This window comes from Pelophylax lessonae, assembly GCF_965119305.1.
Source record: "Pelophylax lessonae genome assembly, chromosome: 12".
Lineage (NCBI taxonomy): Eukaryota > Metazoa > Chordata > Amphibia > Anura > Ranidae > Pelophylax > Pelophylax lessonae.
In genome coordinates, this window is record NC_138779.1 from 62,723,904 (window position 1) to 62,744,201 (window position 20,298).

General features: G+C 40.6%; 1 protein-coding gene across 1 annotated transcript in view; it reads left to right on the forward strand.

Annotated features, from left to right (window-relative positions):
- Positions 1–8,936: 8,936 nt before the first annotated feature.
- The window catches only part of LOC309567877 (G protein-activated inward rectifier potassium channel 4-like), a gene marked incomplete at its 3' end in the record, with an annotated part of 86,837 nt that continues 75,475 nt past the window's right edge, over positions 8,937–20,298 (forward strand). The window contains exon 1 of the mRNA XM_082273388.1: positions 8,937–9,024. The remainder of the gene's footprint in view (positions 9,025–20,298) is intronic.

The following is a 20,298-nucleotide window of genomic DNA, read 5'->3' on the forward strand; positions in this document are numbered from 1 at the left end:
ATCAATAGGTACACCACAGTGTCATATTTCCAAACTTTCTAAAATGATAAAGAAGGACATATTTTAGTACACAGAATGTGGGCAAAGGACACGTTCCTGCCACGGCCCAGCTTATGTGGACCAAATAGATGTGCAGAAAATGATTGGTTAAACCACACAAGGGCTTTTTTTACCTCCTTTTTCCGTTATATTAGCATTTCAAAATAAAAAGATGCCATACTATAGCATACCACTTTCAGTAGTAAAATAATACATTTTGTAAGGTTATGTTCACATTAGACCAAAAAAAATATTAGCGAGGCTGCACAATGGACATGGCAATTTGGTCTCAAAGGAAGAACAGTCCCTCCAAAAGAGTGACCATTGGGAGCTATGGTGGTATATTTATAATCTTTATAACATTTCCATCACATTTCCACCATCCATGAATAACACCTTTATCCAGATGTAAATAGAGCAGCTTACCAGAAATAAACCAAGAACATTAAGAAAAAAGTACTCAGAGAACCCCTCAATTCATATATTATTTGTAAATAGTGCCTTTGCAAATGGTCACACCTAATCGTTGCAGACAATTCTCAAACCAAACCAGAGTCTTGGAAATATAAGATGTCCATTTATTGAAATAAATTAAAATAATGTGAAATAAAAGATGCAGACAGTGGCTGTAATAAATGTATAGACTATATCAAACCGCAGAACTGCTGTATAGCATAGAAAGGAAGGATAATCCTAAATGTTCAAGATGTGCCTAATCTCCTGGCTCTTGTATTCACTTGTTTTGGGGATGTCCAAAATCACACTGGTATTGGCGGGATATAATAGATGTGATAAACTCTGTTTATTACACTGTGTTAATAACAGATCTCGTTCCATGCCTATTAAGGTATATAAATCCCAACAATCTGGAACATGATCAGGTAGTGGCCCTCATAAGACCACTTTTTATAGCCTGTAAGTTGATAACCTCTCGTTGGGTCTCGCCAAACCCTCTTACCCTGGGGGATTGGATCCAGGAAATGGATAAACATGTTATGTTTGAAAAACACACCTATGTTGAATGAAACACATCCTTGAAGTCCAAAAAAATATAGAATAAATGAATAGATGCTTCATGCTCCAGTCTAAATGCATAACAAAGAGAAGTAGTGTTTGAAGAGCAGGTTGGCTTGTTTTATTTCATTTTTATACAGTGTATGGGTTGCCCTGAAATATTTCTGGAATTTTTGGTATACTTGATTATATCAAAATAAATGTGCTGTTGTTAATATTTTATCAGCTTAACTTTGCAGTAAGGAAAGGAGATTGGAAGAGAGAAAGGAAGGGAAAAGGGGGGAAGGGGATTTCTTGTTCTGGGTTTTTTTTTGGGTTGTCTTGTTTATTTGTATACTGTATGTTTGTTATGTAAAAGGAAAAAAGTTGTTCGTAGTAAAGTGGTCTTAAAATAGTGTTGGGCCAGTGAACAAGCTAGGATGTGCCACCATGTACTGTATACATGCAGGACAATTTAAAACAATTCATTAAAATGAGCAGTAAAAATGTACATGTAAGATACACAAATCAGGCATACAGAAACAGCATCCTTTGTCACTTTTGTTTTCTCCTCTCTACGCATTTCGGCCTATGGGCCATCTTCTGGGACTGCCAGTCTGACATTTGCATTAAAAAAAATGTATACCACAATATTCTATTCCGCCTCCTTCAATCATCGCCTTCTAACATTGGCTCCTCCTATCAAATTCAACTGTAATGTAGAGTCTGGAAATATGAAATCATGGAAACCCTTCCCATCTGCCTCACCATGATGTAGACCCAGAATGGAAGCCCCTCCTCCCTTTCATGTCAGCATGACACTAACTCAGAAAACTTAAGGTCACCAACCACCCGGATCAGGAGTTAACATCCAGAAGGTGTGATCATCACAAGAGACATGATGATCACACCCTATTTGTCCACGAAGGTTACAGTTAATTAAAATGCAATACCTATGAATCTCCTTATTCTACAGTAAATAGTCATGCCACACACACACTAATAAAGTGATACTAAACAGAGAAGTGTTCATTGCCATAATCCATTCACACAAATCATGTATACCATGCCACTGTATTTTTTATTTTTTTTAATCTCTAAATACCCTATTTCTGCAGCATTGTTGTGTGGTCACATGGTCTTTCCTTGGTCTTTGGCATTTTCAGGGAAAGAGCTTTGGGAGGGGCTTCTATTACTATGCTCTCTACAATATAATTCTGTATCTGGCCAGCCCTATTTGGTTCTGTGCCACATGGCTAAAATAAAAACATTTTCAGAAGAGCAATTCAAATTCAAGTATAAATATCAAAAACTGTTTTATAGCCCCCATGTAAATCTTTATTGAACCTCAAATGTATTTTTTGTGCATTACCATGCTGTAGTAAAAGATGATTGACACTAACTTTTATTTTGTTCAGATGGCATCTGCTCTTTTTTTACTTTACAGGTATTGCCAATTTAATTTGATATATTTAAAGCGGAGTTCCTCCCAAAAGTAAAACTTCTGCTTTGAAGTGATTGTGAAGTCTCGTTTTTTTTTCTTTTTTTTATTAAATAACAAACATGTTACACTTACCTCCTCTGTGCAGTTGGTTTTGCACAAAGCAGCCTTGATCCTCCTCGGGTCCCTCCTCCCTGCTCCTGGCCCCTCCCTCCTATCGAATTCCCCCACAGCAAGCAGCTTGCTATGGGGGCACCCGAGCTGAGCTGCAGCTCCATGTGTCCATTTAGACACGGAGATGCCGTTCAGCCCTGTCCCCTCTCTCTCCTGATTGGCTCACTGACTATTGACAGCGGCGGGAGCCAATGGTGCCATTGCTGTTTCTCAGCCAATCAGGAGGAAGAGTCCCAGGACAGCTGAGGGACTAGTATACATCACTGGATAGAGAGGGGGCACAGGTAAGTATTAGGGGGTGCTGGGGGGACTGCTGCACACAGAAGGCTTTTTATCTTAATGCATAGAATGCATTAGGATAAAAAAACTCCCTGACTTCACAACTCCTTCGCACTCCTCACCCCCTTACATACCACATTTGGCATGTAATTTTTTGGGGTGGAAGGGGGATCTGGTACCTAGTTTTGACAGGTACCCAGCTCCCACTTCCGCTCGGGCTGCCTAGGCGACTCGAGCAGAAGTTTTCCTCTCCCCCTCCCTCCCTGCAATCTTCTGAGACACGTCACAGGTCCCAGAAGATTGTCCTAAAGAGGTGCAGCGTGACTTGCACATGCGCGGTGTGCAGCCGGCTGTGAAGCAACAAGCTGGAGAGAGGCGAGAGAGAGAAGCAAGGCTTTGGGCTGCTGCATCGCTGGATCATGGGACAGGTGAGTGTGTGTTTATTAAAAGTCACCAACTACACTTTTTGTAGCTGCTTACTTTTAATAAGCTTAAAAATGAGAGGAACTCCGCTTTAATACTGATTTATTAAAAAATAAAGCTTTTTTTTTGTGAGTTTCTTAGTGAATGTATAATCAGTCAGCCTGTGTGACTCTATAGTCATGTGGGCTGAACAGATGAGAAAAAAAGAGGAAATTAAATGCTTTGAAGGGTACTGAAATATTAGCATGTTTAGAAGAATACACCAGCTGGTCTATAGAGTCTCAGCCTGCAGTGTGGAAGATGGGAGGGACAGCTGAAGGCAGGATCAACTGGCTATATTTCACTCTACATTAAATTAATGCTTTAGTGTTTTTTTTGAGTATGCACACTCTTTTATACAAAATGTAATGAGAGTTTTTCATAGTCTGGGTTTAATGACACTTTAAGTAATATGGGACTGCCATCATGGTCACTCTGCCCAGTCCACATCCCAGAGGCGATCTTAATAATAAATACTTTTAGTAATAAAAGATAATTTCCAGAGACATCATTAAAATCTTCTACAATGCACAATAGAACTAATATAAAGTTAAAGGCATCTGAGCAAGAATGATCTTTTCTTTCAACCACACATCAATAGATTTGCAAAGGTGGGTGCACAGCAAGTACCCATTGCTGTGCCTTTTTGCTCTTGGTACATAGTCACATTGAATAGTTCTATTCCTAGGGTGGTGGGAGTAAAAGATCATTTTTACGGAAGAAATTAGCAAATATATACATCTCAGATTGCCCTCTGAGTCCGCTTTATTGATGATGTTTTCATCCTATGGCAGGAGTCCAAATACAACAGTATCACTCTCTGTGATAAGTGGACAATAAATACCCTGAAAGGTGTTTAACATGCATAGGTGGATGCATTTCAGATCCATTATACGTTAATATAATTGTTAAGTCCTGGGTGTGGAGTAAAGCAATAAATGATAAAAAAAAATCTTCCAAACGTAATATTTTAAAGTCTGCCAATCTCACCTACACTCTCCAACATATTATTGATATATTTATCCTTTATACAAGAGTGTCTCCCAAAGTCTTGTGTGCAGATAAGATCAGGGGCCTATCGGCAGATACATGTTGCATTTCCTGGGTTCCAAACCCCACTTCCTCATGTTCTGTAAACGACATCAATAGAAAAAAACATAGATCTACATTAAAGTGATTGTAAAGTCTTGTTTTAAAAAAAATAAATAAAAAATAAATAACAAACATGTTATACTTACCTCCTCTGTGCAGTTGGTTTTCTACAAAGCAGCCTGGATCCTCCTCTTCTCAGGTTCCTCGTTCCTGATCCTGGCCCCTCCCTCCTATCAAGTGTCCCCACAGCAAGCAGCTTGCTATGGGGCACCCGAGCCGAGCTGCAGCTCCATGTGTCCATTCAGATACGGAGCTGCCTTTCAGCCCTGCCCCCTCTCTCTCCAGATTGGCTCACTGACTTTGATTGACAGCTGCGGGAGCAAATGGCGCTGCGGCTGTATCTCAGCCAATCAGGAGGGAGAGTCCCAGGATGACAGAGGGACTCGTGGGCATCGTTGGACAAAGAGGGGGCACAGGTAAGTATTAGGGGGTGCTGGGGAGACTGCTACACACAGAAGGCTTTTTATCCTAAAGCATAGAATGCATTAAGATAAAAAAACTTCCTGACTTTACAACTCCTTTAAGACATCTTATCATATTACAGCTTTTTACAGAATTTTCCAGTGTATACTCAGCAATATGATATTCATTTTTGAATGATAGAACCAGGATAAGGACCACCACCCCACCCAACCTCACTGTGGGAGGGAAGCCGGTTGGACACCAGATTATTTTGTATGCTGTGTTGTATGTTTGCTATTCTCACTGTCTTACACTGGATCCTGCAGCATACGTAACCTATTCAGTTGTCTTCCCCTGTCTCCCCCCCTTTCTTGCGCTGACACCAGTGAGGGGTCATACTTTGCTTCTACTAACACCCAGTGACACCAATGATAGGACATTTTTTGATCCAAACATCTCCTTAGTGTAGGGCCTATTTTGTCTAAAACATAGCAAACTAGGGGAACAGGTGTGACATTTCAAACCATATGATATGAACCCACACTAACTTGTTTCACCACACCACTTTTTGGCCATGCCCACTTTATAGATAGGCGTTCTTCCTAACTTTTTTTAAATGCTGGCAACTATGTCTATTGCAAATTCCCAGCAGAAGGTAAATCTGAGAAGTGGATCCCGGTATCTCAACAACTCCTGTCTGACCCTATTAGGTCCAAATATTCCCAGTTTATATAGTTTTTAAATCCCCGATGAAGATGGAGTGTTGGTGCCCCTGAAACACATCAGCTTTTTTATCCTATGTTGATCTGGTCTGAAGTAAAAAGAAAAATCATCTTTGGACTCTATTATCATTGCTTTGGCACTCTTACTGCTTCCCTAACTCTCCCACTGGAAATAATTTTACTTATTTCCTGTTCATTGAATGTACAGGAAGGGAGGGGAAATCTCCACAAAGGGAACACAAGCATCAATACAGAACCTGAGAGTAGATATTCTAACCCTTTTCAACTAAAAAAAATCTTCACTATTAAATTAATTCCCACGCAATTGTTTTTCAAGTAAAAACTAGTCATTTAGCAAATACGGCTTTAAAACCTGTAGTAGGGGATAGTGTTTTCTGAGCTGTCTACAGTGCTGAAGTTAAATTATAGCTAAACCCCAAAGTTATGAAACCTTGTTTGCAAAGACATATAATTACAAATTATTGACCTATATTTCTTCTAAGTGCTTTTTTAAAATGTCCAAGAGCTTGATCCAGCACTGTGCATGTCTCCATAGTCTGTGTCAGTCCCAGTATTCATGCACCCTCATTGCTGGTGAGCATCCCTGCTGTCTACTCTTTCCTCCTGTACTGAGACACAGTAAATGCATGTTGTCACCCTACTACAGGAAGTCCCTGCAATAGCCTTCTGCATGCAAGATCACTAGGTATAATTGCAGGAATTCAGGGCACCATACTAAAAGGAATATGTACATTTTTCTTATTGGAGTGTAAGCTATAATATATTTAATTTTCAAATATGTGTATAAACACTTTACATTTTTAACATTTATCTCTTTGCAACCTCTCATCCTCAACATGTTGGTCTGAATCAATTTTAAATATGTAGTAGTAGTATGAGTTAAATTTATGCTCCCACATGGGCTTTGTTTTTACTCTGAGTTTTTGTCCCTGACCAATCTATAGAGTAGCACTTGTATGTTAGAACTTTTCGCTCCTGAGTAAGCAGCGCACTCAAAATATGTCAAGCTTTATATAAAGGGATGGTGGAACCCTCTTCTGTTTGAATATTTTACCCTCTATTTGAAGGTATACCAGTACATACACACTATATGACCAAAAGTATAGGGACACCTGCCTTTACACACACATGAACTTTAATGGCATCCCAGTCTCAGTCCGTAGGGTTCAATGTTGAGTTGGCCCACCCTTTGCAGCTATAACAGCTTCAACTCTTCTGGGGAGTATGTCTATGGGAATGTTTGACCATTTTTCCAGAAGCGCATTTGTGAGGTCAGGCACTCATGTTGGACGAGAAGGCCTGGCTCGCAGTCTCTGCTCTAATTCATCCCAAAGGTGTTCTATCGGGTGGAGGTCAGGACTCTTAACAGGCCAGTCAAGTTTCCCCACCCCAAACTCACTCATCCATGTCTTTATGGACCTTGCTTAGTGCACTGGTGCACAGTCATGTTGGAACAGGAAGGGCCAACCCTAAACCATTCTCACAAAGTTGGGAGCATTAAATTGTCCAAAATGTCTTGGTATGCTGACACCTTAAGAGTTCCCTTCACTGGAACTAAGGGGCCAAGTCCAACCCCTGAAAAACAACCCCACACCATAATCCCCCCTCCACCAAATGATTTGGACCAGTGCACAAAGCAAGGTCCATAAAGACATGGATGAGCGAGTTTGGGGTGGAGGGACTTGACTAATTCTGGGCCACTATTGCCCTCGTTAAGTGGTGCTCAATCCTACACCTGTATGTTTATTAATGTAGTTGTTTTTTAGTGTCATATTTTATATTCCATATCTTTAAAAATGTTGTATTTTACTTATTTGTTGAAGTCGTGTCCATAAAATCCATGAGTTATGGTTCAAAATTTACTGATGAAAAACATAAGCCATAGTATATTTAATATTGAAATATGTGTACACACACTTTTATTTTTTACATATATTTCTTTGCAACCTCTCATCCTCAATATGTTGGCCTGAATTATTCAAAATTTACTTAAACTTCTCCTCCCACATGGGCTTTGGTTCTACTCAGCATTCTATTATGTGCAAATACACCTTGGGGTGTATTTTCAATTTTTTTTTTGTGAAATTCATCCAGTGAAAAAATGGGTAAATGGGCCCAACTAAAGTTTAACAGGATTTTCCCAGAATTTCCTATCAAAATTCGTCCTGTCTATCAGACATTTACTGGACGAATCTTATTAGTTCAAATCTCACCAAGACAAATTAATCTTGTTCATCAAGTGTTGCCTGGGACCCCCATTTAGATTTTTTTTTGACTGAACCCCTTCAAGGTACCCTCCAATGCCAAAAGGGCATGTGGGTTGGCATGAGCCTAACAAGGGGGCTGCACACTCACTGCTCAACTGCTATGAGGATACACGTGAGGTACATCATTCATAAACTAAAAATCCACACCCCTAAAGCAAAAAAGCACTTTAAAATACAAATTCCTTGCTCCGAACTAGGGAATATTTAAATACTGTACAGGATGAAAAAGTGAATTTTGGTTAAATTTTAGAACAGTTAAACAAGCTAATAAAAAAAAGAAATAGTGGGCAATTTTTGAATATTTTTTTCATATGAGCGAATCTGGTTTGATGTTCTTTTGACTGACGAATCAAACTTGATAATTGTTTAAAACAAATATTATAAATTGAACGATTGTGTAAAATTAAATCTTGGTTGAAAATTGGCAAAAATGTGGGCTGATGTTGGGTGAGTTTTGGGTCAAATCAATAATAAATACACTCCCATCTCTGTTGATGTTATTGACAGCATTTTAAGAATAATTAATCATTTTTGTATTTATTTAATTTAAAAAATAATTTTCTTTAACAATAAAGACGGGATTTTTTTTTTTTTTTAACCTGTTACAAAACTCCCAATATGGTGTACTGGTGGATTTAAAATATATATAGAAACTTCATATGAATGATAGTGGCTATGCGTTCCCAACAGGTTTCTGCTGTCGTACTATGATATCTGATCATGTTTATATGATAATACTTGCACCTTTCACCTCGACAACACAAAGGGTTGAACGCAAAGCCAAAAGTGAGATTAACCCTGGAGTGCCCATGTGCTTCTGCTTGCTGGTCCACTGATTAAATCATCTGGCGGTAATTCTGGTTGACATTGAGACAGATTAGTGAGTGACCTCCTTCCGTAGAGGATTGGAGCCTCCGTGACACTGGTACACATTTACTCTCCGGCACGTCTGTCAGCCATGCATGGGGTCTCGGACCCTTGCTGATTCTAAATGATTCTCTCTGCTGCCGCTCCAACAGGAACCCTTTCAGGACTGTCAGTTCGTTAAGACCCTCAGAGACGCCAGAATGAGGTAGGAATTTGATCTTACCCAGACAGTTTTCTAACTCCTTAGGTGCTTTGTTCAAAATATGAGTGATGATATTCACAGCTAAAGAACAAAGTATTCCACCATACAGTTCACAGTGAAGGATTCCTTATCCTTTACATCGTTCAAAAATTACATCTAGAGTTATATATATAAAGTCGTTCATATGACATTTACCAAATATTCACTGCAGGTAAATAAACCATTGTAATTTAAAATACATCACCAAAGATTCATCTGCAACGAACGCTAGGTGAAAGTTATATTCACTGCCTAAAAAATAAGTGAAAAACAGCCTTTTATCTCTAAAAAGTATTACACTTTATTTAGTTTCAGCTGTTCTATTGACAAATATATATATATATATATATATATATATATATATATATATATATATATATATATATATACACATATATACATATATACATATACACAACAGTAATCAAAAGTTAACATACAGGGACATTTTTTTAAAATATAGGAAAATTGGATATGCAAGGGCTGTAGTTTATGTTTAAAAAGAGTGCATATATCAAGAGAAACATTCATTTACATCACAATTAATATTTCTTAAAATTAATACACCACTTGTCAGTTTTATCCATTATTTTGATTGGGGACTGTGCTTGTTTGAGGCTTTAAATTGCCATTATTTTCTCCCCAGTGGCAACCATTACTGTATGTAGTACACAATGCAAATACACCCACATGACCACATGTGGAAAAAGCAAATTGCCGATCCTTCATCCTTTCTGCAAATGTACAAAAACTCATTTTAAAGGATTAGTCTTTTCAAAAATCTGCATTAAAGACCTAATTTTCATTTTTTTTTTCGCACTGAAATATGGATTTCTTGGCAATTGTGAATGGCAAAAAAATAATATTGATATGTTTTAGTAAATGCGACCTTGTTTTGAAAATGAGTACAAAAAACAAGGAGCACAACTAATTCTCATTGAATGCTTTGATGAAATTGTTCACAATGGCATTATATACGCACGGTATAAAGAGGAGGTAGGGCACACATGGCCAGGGGTTTTCCACATTTTGATTTCAAATGTAAATGGACTTCTATTATGGTGAGCGGGTACATACCATTTCTACAACAATATAAAAAAAAGCTTTTTTATTGGAAGTACTATTCCCTTTTATGAAACAAAGATATTTTTTACAATAAATCCCAGACCTAGAGCATGTATAACTTATGAGTCAGATGAAAATATAACAGCACAGCCTGGACCCTGGACCGGATTGTATATAACTATTAGTGATCGACCAATATTGTTTTTTTAGTTCCGATACCAATATTTAGGTCATCGGATATCGACATTGGCCGATATTTTTGGACATTTAAAAAAAATATATATTTTTATTTTTTATTTTTCACAGGTACTATTGTGGAGGGATCTGGGGGTCTGAAAGACCCCAAAACCCTCCTCTGCACTTAAAAGCATTCAAGTTTGGCTGTTTTGAATGCTCACATTTTTTTGAATTTGCCGCCGAATTATGACATCACTTCTGGGTTTTTTACATGGAGAAGCGATCAGAGCCGAATGCGGCTTTGATCGGGTCTTCTCTTCAGCGGCCATGCAGGTAGGATGCCCAGTGGGGCAGAAGACCCGGGTGACCCGGGAGACCCCCCTCCCGCTCCTTGTCTTGACAGCCGAGTGGCTTCTCAGCCGCATCTGTTGTCATTACAAGACAGCCAACCGTCGGCTACGGACGCCGCTACCGGGGTGATGCCTCTAGCTGAGGGCCTCACTCTGGTACAAGCACTTTCCCGAAATATCGGCAATATGGGTAACCTCGGGGGCCGATTCCGATATATCGGGGAAAGTGCATATCGCCCCCCGATATATTGGCATTGCAGATAATCGGTCGATCCCTAATAACTATACTAAAACATTTCATACAAAAATAAATATGCAGAGGGGTAAAACTTTGTAGAAATTCATCTCTTTTAAATTTGTATATTTAAATAATTATATATATAATAAAAAAAATCTTTGAGAAATGTAATCCATCGCAGAATAGATAATATACAGGTGAAAATATATATACAACAAAAAAATCTAATATTCAATATGTAAACAAATACATAAAATATATAATTGAACCCCTAACCTTAAGACTAGAAAGGAAAAATATGTAGATTTAAACATCAATTATCATGGTTTATCTTTGTAGACCTCTTCATCCCTGTTACCTTATCATGTATATCCAGTAAATGTTTTCATATGGCAAAGCAGAGTTCCACCCAAAATTGGAACTTCCACTTATTTGCTTCCTCCTCCCCTCCAGTGCCACATTTGTCACCTTTCAGGGGGGAGGGGGTACCTGTTTTTGACAGATACCCTTTCCCACTTCCGGGAAACAGTGCCACGGCGCTGTCCACCGAAAGTTCCGTCCTCCTTCTCCTTCCCCCGCTGCCGAGCCTATAAGAATGCGCTGCGCACTTCGCGCATGCACAGTAGGGATCTGGCTGTGAAGCCAAAAGGCTTCATTGCCAGTCTCCCTTAGAAAGAATGGCGGCAGCAGCACCCGGCAGCTGACCTGAAAATTGGCTGGAGTGCTGACATTGCGGGCTCCCTGGACAGGTAAGTGTTTAACTGTTTATATATTAAAGGTTAACAGCTACAGTATTTGTAGCTGCTGACTTTATTTTTTTTTCTCCAGGCGGAACTCCTCTTTAAAGAGTAAGTTCACCTTTACAGAAAATCTGTAAGGTGAACCTATACTGGACCCCCTTCCCCACCCCTCCGGTCCCTCTGACCTTGAGTCCTGCGAACACACGCTGTGAGACATTGGGTTGGCGCTTTACTGGTCTGAGTATTTGAAATTCTTGCAGCTTTCTCTCCTCTTCTCCAGGGCTGACAGGGCGGGGCTAGGCTAGGCGGGTTCTGATTGGTCAGTGTTGTCCTTGTGACGGCGCCAACCAATTAGAATACCTCCTATCCGTAAATGCAGAGAGGTATGTTTATGAGATTAACCTGCAGGGATTTCAAATCCCTGGACCGGTAAATCGGCGACCCGATGTCTCACAGCTGGTGATCGTGGGACTCCAAGTCAGCGGGACCAGGGGGGGGGGTTGAGGAAGGGGGTCCAGTGTAAGTTTGCTTTACAGATTTTCTGTAAAAGTGAACTTACACTTTAAGCTACATTTTGACCTCTACTCTTGTTTGATAAACAAGCCCGGATTTGTTGAGCTAGCCATGCACTCAATTTTAGCCAGTTCCTGATGAACCAGACAAAATTCGCTCCATGGGTGGCCCTGTCGGCACCCTTCTTCCTGACATCCTTGGGTTGAAAACTTGAAGAATCTGGGTTAAAAAGTGTTGGCGGAATAGCGCCTGCATTCAATCTGATACAGCCACTGTTCAGATATTCTAACTGTCAGAATACAACAGCCGATGCTGCAGATTCATTCATCTGCACTGTTTAGCATTGATGAAGGGATCTGTTAGATTTTTTTCAAAAAAAAAAAGCTGAACAGAAGAAGTGTATGTGTTTATGGTCAGCCTAAAGCCGAGTACACATAGGCCGAATGTCGGACGGCATCGGCCGGTTCAATAGAAACTGGCCAACATTTGGCCGTGTGTATTATAGCCAGTCGAACAGAAACCAGCCAATTGGCCCACTTCTGTTGATGGGGCATGACCAAAAAAGGTCTGCCGATTGGCTCCTGATTAGTGCTCTCAGCCAATGGCTATAAGCACTGACTGAAGTGTTTTGGTGGGTGGGCCACCCCCCTGTTAGAACACAATAGCAAAGCAGGGGAGATCACTGTACTAAAACCACATGGTTAGTACAGCGGCTTCTCCGGAGCTGTCAGCTTTTTTTCATTCAGCCCTGCTGGGTTGAATAAAAAAAAAAATACTAGTGTGTTCGAGGCTTTACACATCTGGAAAACAATCATGAAACAATTAAGCTGAACACAGAAGATGTCTTATAGTGTATATGTCTTTAGTTGCAGTATAGCACTGTAACAACATTTATCATTTGGCTGTACTTTTATACAAGTACTTCCTTTTAATCAGTCTCAGCATAAAATAAGCAGTATAGTAAAACATATAAACCTATTACACCTAATCTAAGGTGTATTTTGTAAGCACAATGGGTTATGTAATGGATCGTTTTAATCCTGTTCTGAACCAGGACCTGTGAAGCCGTAGCCTCTCTGCTGACAGCGGGCTCAATGCGTGTTCCCAGCACAGAGACCTAGCTGTGAAAGACAACTCTGGTCACCTTCAATGATTAATAGACAGTGGAACAGGCTCCCAATCATGTGACCACTGTGGCAGCCAGTGGCAGTGGTCACATGATCAGCCGATCTTTCCTGCTCCCCTGTGGTTAGAACTTTGTAATGGGATGCTGTGATGGGCAGGAAAGGGTTAAAACCCTGTGATGACAGAAACATGTTAGCTGGCATTCCTATCGCAATAACCTCCTGAAAAGCCTGGTTGTATCTGGCTCAGTGCATTGGGTCACTGAAGAGAAGCATAAAGCAAAGTGAGGTCTGAGAACAGACGGATCTATTAGCACCAAATCCAAGCCATCAACTTGACAGCCCATTCCTAGTGTATTAGCATTCAGCAGAAAGACTTTATCTCTTATAGGAAAAACTTCACTTTTTGATGGACGTTTGATCTAGTCAATATATTTGTTACACCATTTCATGTTATTAAAATTGACCTCTTCATATTAATCTGCAGACAGATATGATTTTGTAAAATTGGCAAAGTTGGCAATAAGGGTATTGGTTTGTGTGAAGATGGCCTCCAGAAATCCCACTGTTGTGTGATTAGTTCAGTGTTTTTCCTAGAGCTCCACACCCGGCATGGTTTTCAGGCTTGCAGCATTGGATGTTTCATTATTGATGTGGATGCTTCACATCTGTAGGGATGCCAAGATGCAAGTTTTCTTCTTCTACAACACATTGACTGATCATACTATTACAGTAAAACCTTGGTTTGAGAGTAACTTGGTTTAAGAGCGCTTTGCAAGACAAGCAAAATTTTCAAATAAATTTTGACTTGATATACAAGCGATGTCTTGATATACAAGTAGCCTCAAGTCACAGCTAAGTATAAAAGAGAAGAGAGGCGCCTCTAAGTGTAGCAATATGGTTAAATTTAATGAAGGTACAACATTTAGCAATTCACATGGTTGATGATTGGAACAGGCACATCTAAGGATGCAGGCATCTGGGGGTCAAGCTGTCCACATAGGACCATCCTCCGCACCGTCATCTACGTCATCCTTTCCATGCTGCCCCTCGCTTTCAGATCGCTTTGCTGCAGGGTGGTCTTCCCGGTCAGGATTACAGACTGGCAGCCGGCGGTGCAGAAGATGGTCTATGTGGACAGCTTTACCCCAGATGCCTGCATACTTAGATGTGCCTGTTTTATTCATCAACCATGTGAGTTGCTAAATGTTGTACCTTCATTAAATGGAACCATATTGCTACCCTGTAGCTCCTGCTGGATTTTGCTTCCAATCCCCTTGTGGAAGCGGCTATTTGTGGATGGACATTTTATGGTTACACAACCTATCGCAATGCTATAATCTTTTTATATGGACTATAAATTGAAGGATTTATGAATAAATGGTTGTGGAACGAATCATCTGAGTTTCCATTATTTCTTATGGGGAAATTCGCTTTGATATAAGAGTGCTTTGGATTACAAGCATGCTTCCGGAACGAATTATGCTCGCAATCCAAGGTTTTACTGTATTATGATACTACTTCTCAGCTCATCTCAGCATATACCGAATAAAGGTAGACAGTGAAGTGTGCTAAAAATCTTTGTAATGTATGTAATAGGCCTAGAGAAAATTGATGTTTATATTTATATATATATATATATATATATATATATATATAAGTGTAGTCCATTTTATATTGGTTTAACCACTTGCCGACCGTCGCAAGTACATTTACTGCGGCAGTCAGCCCCTCCTGGGCAAAGTGACGTAGTACTACATCGCTAAACCAGGAGCCTGTAGGGGGCAAAACGCTCCCGCCCCCACTCGTTCCCCTGCATCCCCGTGCGTGTGACCGGCAGGTCCGATGTCCGCCGGTCACTCTCGATCTCCCGGTGGAGAGGGAGAAAGGCAGGCGGCTAATGTAAACAAAGCCGCCTGTCATTCTCCCTGGTGTAACAGCAGAGATCATACGATCCTGCTATGTAGGATCGTATGTCTCTGTGGTTACATGAAAAGCTACACCCCTTTACAGTTAGAAGCATGCCCCTAGGGACACATTTAACCCCTGCATCTCTAATAAAGTTAACCCCTTCCCTGCCAGTGTCATTTTTACAGTAACAGTGCATATGTATAGCACTGATTACTGTAGTAATGTCACTGGTACTCCCAAAAGTGTCAAAAATGTCAGTCAAGGGTCCGATCTGACCTCCACAATGTCGCAGTCCCGGAAAAAAAAAATCGCAGATCGCCGCCATTACTAGTTAAAAAAAAAACAAACAATAAAAATGACATAAATCTTTCCCTTAGTTAGTAAACGCAATAACTTTTGCGCAAACCAATCAAAATACACTTATTGGGATTTTTGTTTACTAAAAATATGTAGCAGAAAACAAAATTGGCTTAAAATGTTAAAAAATTTTGATTTTTAAATTTTTTTGGGGGGAATTTCATACAAAAAATGTGAAAAATATAGTTATTTTTTCAAAATTTCCGCTATTTTTTTGTTTATAGCGCAAAAAGTAAAAATCGCACAGGTGATCAAATACCACCAAAAGAAAGCTCTGTTTGTGGGAAAAAAAGGACGTCATGAATTTTATTTGGGTACAGCATCGCACGACCACGCAATTGTCCGTAAGAAAATCACGCAGTGCCGAATCGCAAAATAGGCTCTGGTCTTTGAGCAGCCAAATCCTCCGGGGCTTAAGTGGTTAAGTAGGAAATGTTGACATCAGGCTGGAACTAAAAATCTATATATATATACTGTATATCAAAGAATAAACCTGGCTTATATACAAAATCTTGTAGAAATGGCTACGTACAGAAGTTGTCCTGGGGCAACAAAATTAGCACTATACACTAAATAAAAATTGTGACTGACAGTACTGTAAACTTTGCTGGAGGGACAGCAGCTTTATTTCTTCACCACATTCAAGAACATTTTGACACTCTTTCCAAGATGCGCCTGATGTGTGGAAACATTGGTCTAGTTTTATTTTATTTTTTTTCCAACAAGTAGTTTTATTAATGTGCTTAGGGACTAAATTAGCAAAGCAACTTCTATTCAACCACAGTGGCCATACATGGATCAACATTCAGCTGGTCAAATTTTGATCCATGTATGGGCAGGCTAGTTGCACACAAGGCGACTGATTACTTTGTTTGCTACCAGCCTGTTGAGTTTTTTTCCGAACAATCAGTGCTGCCGGCTATAGCTGACAACACTGATCATTGTATTCTGAATATGGTGGAAGGCTGTCACAATACAATAGCTCAGCGGGAAGGATTCCCCGGTAAATGGGGAAATCAGCTCATTTTTAAATTTTGTTTAACCCGGTGGTTGAGTGAAAAAAGATTAATACTGTATGGTTGGTTTTAGAGACGTAGGGTTTTCTGATCTTCATCCCTTATCGAAATGTTGTAGCATGAACAGTCTGTGTTGTCTTTGATAAATAAAATTCAGTGATGTGCAGAAATGCTTGTGGACACAGAAAATCAAATGCCTTTCTTTACTTAAAGCGATATTAATCCCCAAAACAAGAATGTAATATGTTGCTACTTACCAATCCTTAAATGTGGTGACTGCAATCATTTTTTAGGCTTTTATTCTTTATTTTTATCTAGTTTTCGGGTCATTAACACACTTTCTGCCTTACAGTATCTCCATTCTGAATGGCTAAGTAACAGAGATACCTTTGGACAGCAGCATTTTCAGCCTGTGGGCAGGGTACTGCTAGATGCACTATACCACATATGTCAAACACAAGGCCCGCAGGCTGAATCTGGCCCGCCAGGCCTTCCCACTTAGTTTTGTAGCCAGAACATGGCAGAACTCCATTCTGCCACCATCTGCACTCACTGTCCACTCCCTGCTCTCCGCTGTCACTTGTAAACACAGAGGCCTTCTGTGTTTACAGCTTTGCTCTCAGTGGCTCGCACTCATGGTGGGGACAGATCTCCAGAAGGCAAGGCACAGCTGCCTAAATAGGGAGGTACTAGAGCCAGGCCAAGTTGGAGAGAGAAATGCAAGGAAACTTGGGAGGGGGGGGGGTCGGGGTTGCACACTGTGCATAGTGCACCCCTAAACCCTGCACTCTGTACACAGCACACCCCTGAACTCTGCATTCTGTACATGTAGGGCAACAATACTGCCAATGCAGTCTGTGATTAAATTAAGTTTGACACCCCTGTACTGGACCCATGTCAGTTTTGTTGTTCCCATCTGTGTCCCACTGGGAAGACTTCCCTTAACTTCTTGTCCCATAGCCAAAACAGGAAGTGACAGGAAATCCCTACAAATTAAGGGAACCCCTTGGGGCCTCTCAGGTCATCAGAACTTGTGTCCCCCTTGGAAGATTTCCCCTCTATTACGTTTCTAAGGACAACCCAAAATGTAGGATTTTCTACTACTACTAGTTCTTACTAAACCCAGAACAGACTGTATATGCAATAAAGCATGCTTGCTATACTGACTGTGGAACCTAAGGGTTTAATCCTCTGCATTGTGTAAAAAGGCTGTTTGATCCTGTATGCACAGATCCTCCCCTTCTTTCATTGACTCCAAAACATGTCCGCATAAGACAGAGCCTTTGGAGTCAGGCTGCACATGCTCAGTTTGGTGTGTATTGCTAGAGAGGTTTTTTTTTCTTGGGAGAGTGCATGTGATCAGCACAGGGCAAAACAGCACTGTCCAGACAAAGGGTCAGGGGTCATGCAGCCTCATAGGACAGCTCAGTGCGGTATGAAAACTCCTCCTACAAGCTTAACCAGGAACTGATAGAAGTCACAAGACTGCTGTATACTGCTGATGAGAAAAGGTTATTAGCAGTTAATATTTACTAAAATAATTGCATTTCCATGTTCTGTATACTGTGGGAGACCAGATATAGTGAATGCAGGTTCCTGGGTTTAGTAACACCTTAATTTTTAATAATAATGGTAAACAGGACAAATAGAGAGGGTGAATCTCCCTAATGGGGGAACAGACAGCAATAAAACCCTAATAGGTGTTCTAATCCCACTCAACTCTGTCCAAATCTTAAAAAAAAAAACTTTGCCTTTAGTTATACTTTAAAGCTGAATTTCAGCTAACACTTTTTTGGGGGTTTTCGATAGAGTGGAGAGGGATTAGACCCCCTGTCAGGTATTTATAGCTGTCTGTGCCCCTGTTAGGGAGATTCACCCTCTCCTATTTGCCCTGTTTACAATTATCACCAAAAGTTAAAGTAAAAGAAACTCCCAGGTTTTGGGTTGTCCCCAGTACAGAAATAGTGGGGATAGCTTGCAATGGGGATACTAGTTCTGATGACTCTGGTGACACCCAGGATTCCCTCATTTTAGAGGGATTTTCTCTCACTTACTGTTTTGGCTATAGGACAGGAAATGAAGGGAAATCTACCCAATGGGACACTGATGGCAAAAAAAAAGCCATAGGGCCGGTTCACACTAGATGCAGTGAGAATTCGCAGCGAGTTCACTGCAAATCCGCACCGCATCAAAATCACAACCTGTTCATGCAAACTGATTGCGGAGTGTATGTTAAGTTAACGACACCCCGCAATCAGTTTGCAAAATGCAGCGCGATTTTCAGGATCAGATCGCATGGATGTGAACACCTATGTGATTCGATTCCGGTATGGACAAAAAAAAGGGTCCTGCATGAGTATGGTCCGAATGCAATGCTAATTCAGCCATACAGTTTGTATGGCTAAATTTGCCTCGCACAGACATTGCATGTGATGTGAACAGCAATGCGGTGTGAATCACATGCGATGTCTGGCATCGCACTAGTGTGAACCGGCCCTTACAGGGGTTATACCCTCCCTTACTCTATTCACATTTAAAATAAAAGCTTTGATTTTAGTTCTACATAAAAAAGAGGAAATGATTGCAGCCATCACATCTAAGGATTCGTAACCTGCAATATATTACCCAATTCAGTTTATAGGGGCCTTTAAATAGTTTGGAGAAGCTTAGTCCAAGCAAACAAACAATTTATTTCAATAACACATGTAGCAGCTATGTGTGCTGTATAAACTGTATGTAGCATCAGCTATATACAATATACAGCATTGTGGTTCGGCATCAGATGCAAACTTCTCTTCCCACTCCGGCAACAGAGTTGAGTTGGGCTGAGTATTGCTCAGCCATTCATAAGACACTTTGTATTTTTATAAATGAATGCAAGGCTTCCTCTGATTGACTGAGGTGGAGAGGCAGATGGATGACATCATGAGCTCTACCTCAGCCAATCGATTTATAAAATACAAAGCCTTCTGTGAATGGCTGAGCAACTCTCAGCCCAAATCGATTTTGTTCCAGAAATAGGATGGTAAGTTTATGTCCTATTATTAGAAGACAATATTGTATACCTGTGGTCCCCAAACTGCGTCCCGGGGCTTGATGTCGCCCTTTGCTTGCCTTTATCAGGCCTCAGGACACTATTCACCCCACTAATTTCTTCTACAATAACAATGGGGCATAATTCCTGTCACTGATAGCAATAATAGGGCACGAATCCTACCACTGACCCCCAACAATGGGCGCTATTCTTCTCGCTGACACCAACTGAAAGGCCCTATTCTTCCCATTGACAACAATTAGGGGGCACTATTCCTTGCCCTAATACCAACAATGTGGCACTATTCATCCCACTGACACCAATGATGGGGCACTGTTTCTCCCACTGCACCAATGATGGGGCGTGATTCCTCCTAGTGACACTAATGATGAGGCACTATTCCTCCCACTGATACCAATGATGAGGCACTTTTCCTCCCACTGATACCAATGATGGGGCATTGTTCCTCCCACTGACACCAATGATGAGGCACTATTCCTCCCACTGATACCAATGATGAGGCACTATTCCTCCCACTGACACCAATGATGAGGCACTATTCCTCCCACTGACACCAATGATGAGGCACTATTCCTCCCACTGATACCAATGATGAGGCACTATTTCTCCCACTGACACCAATGATGAGGCACTATTCCTCCCACTGATACCAATGATGGGGCACTGTTCCTCCCACTGACACCAATGATGGA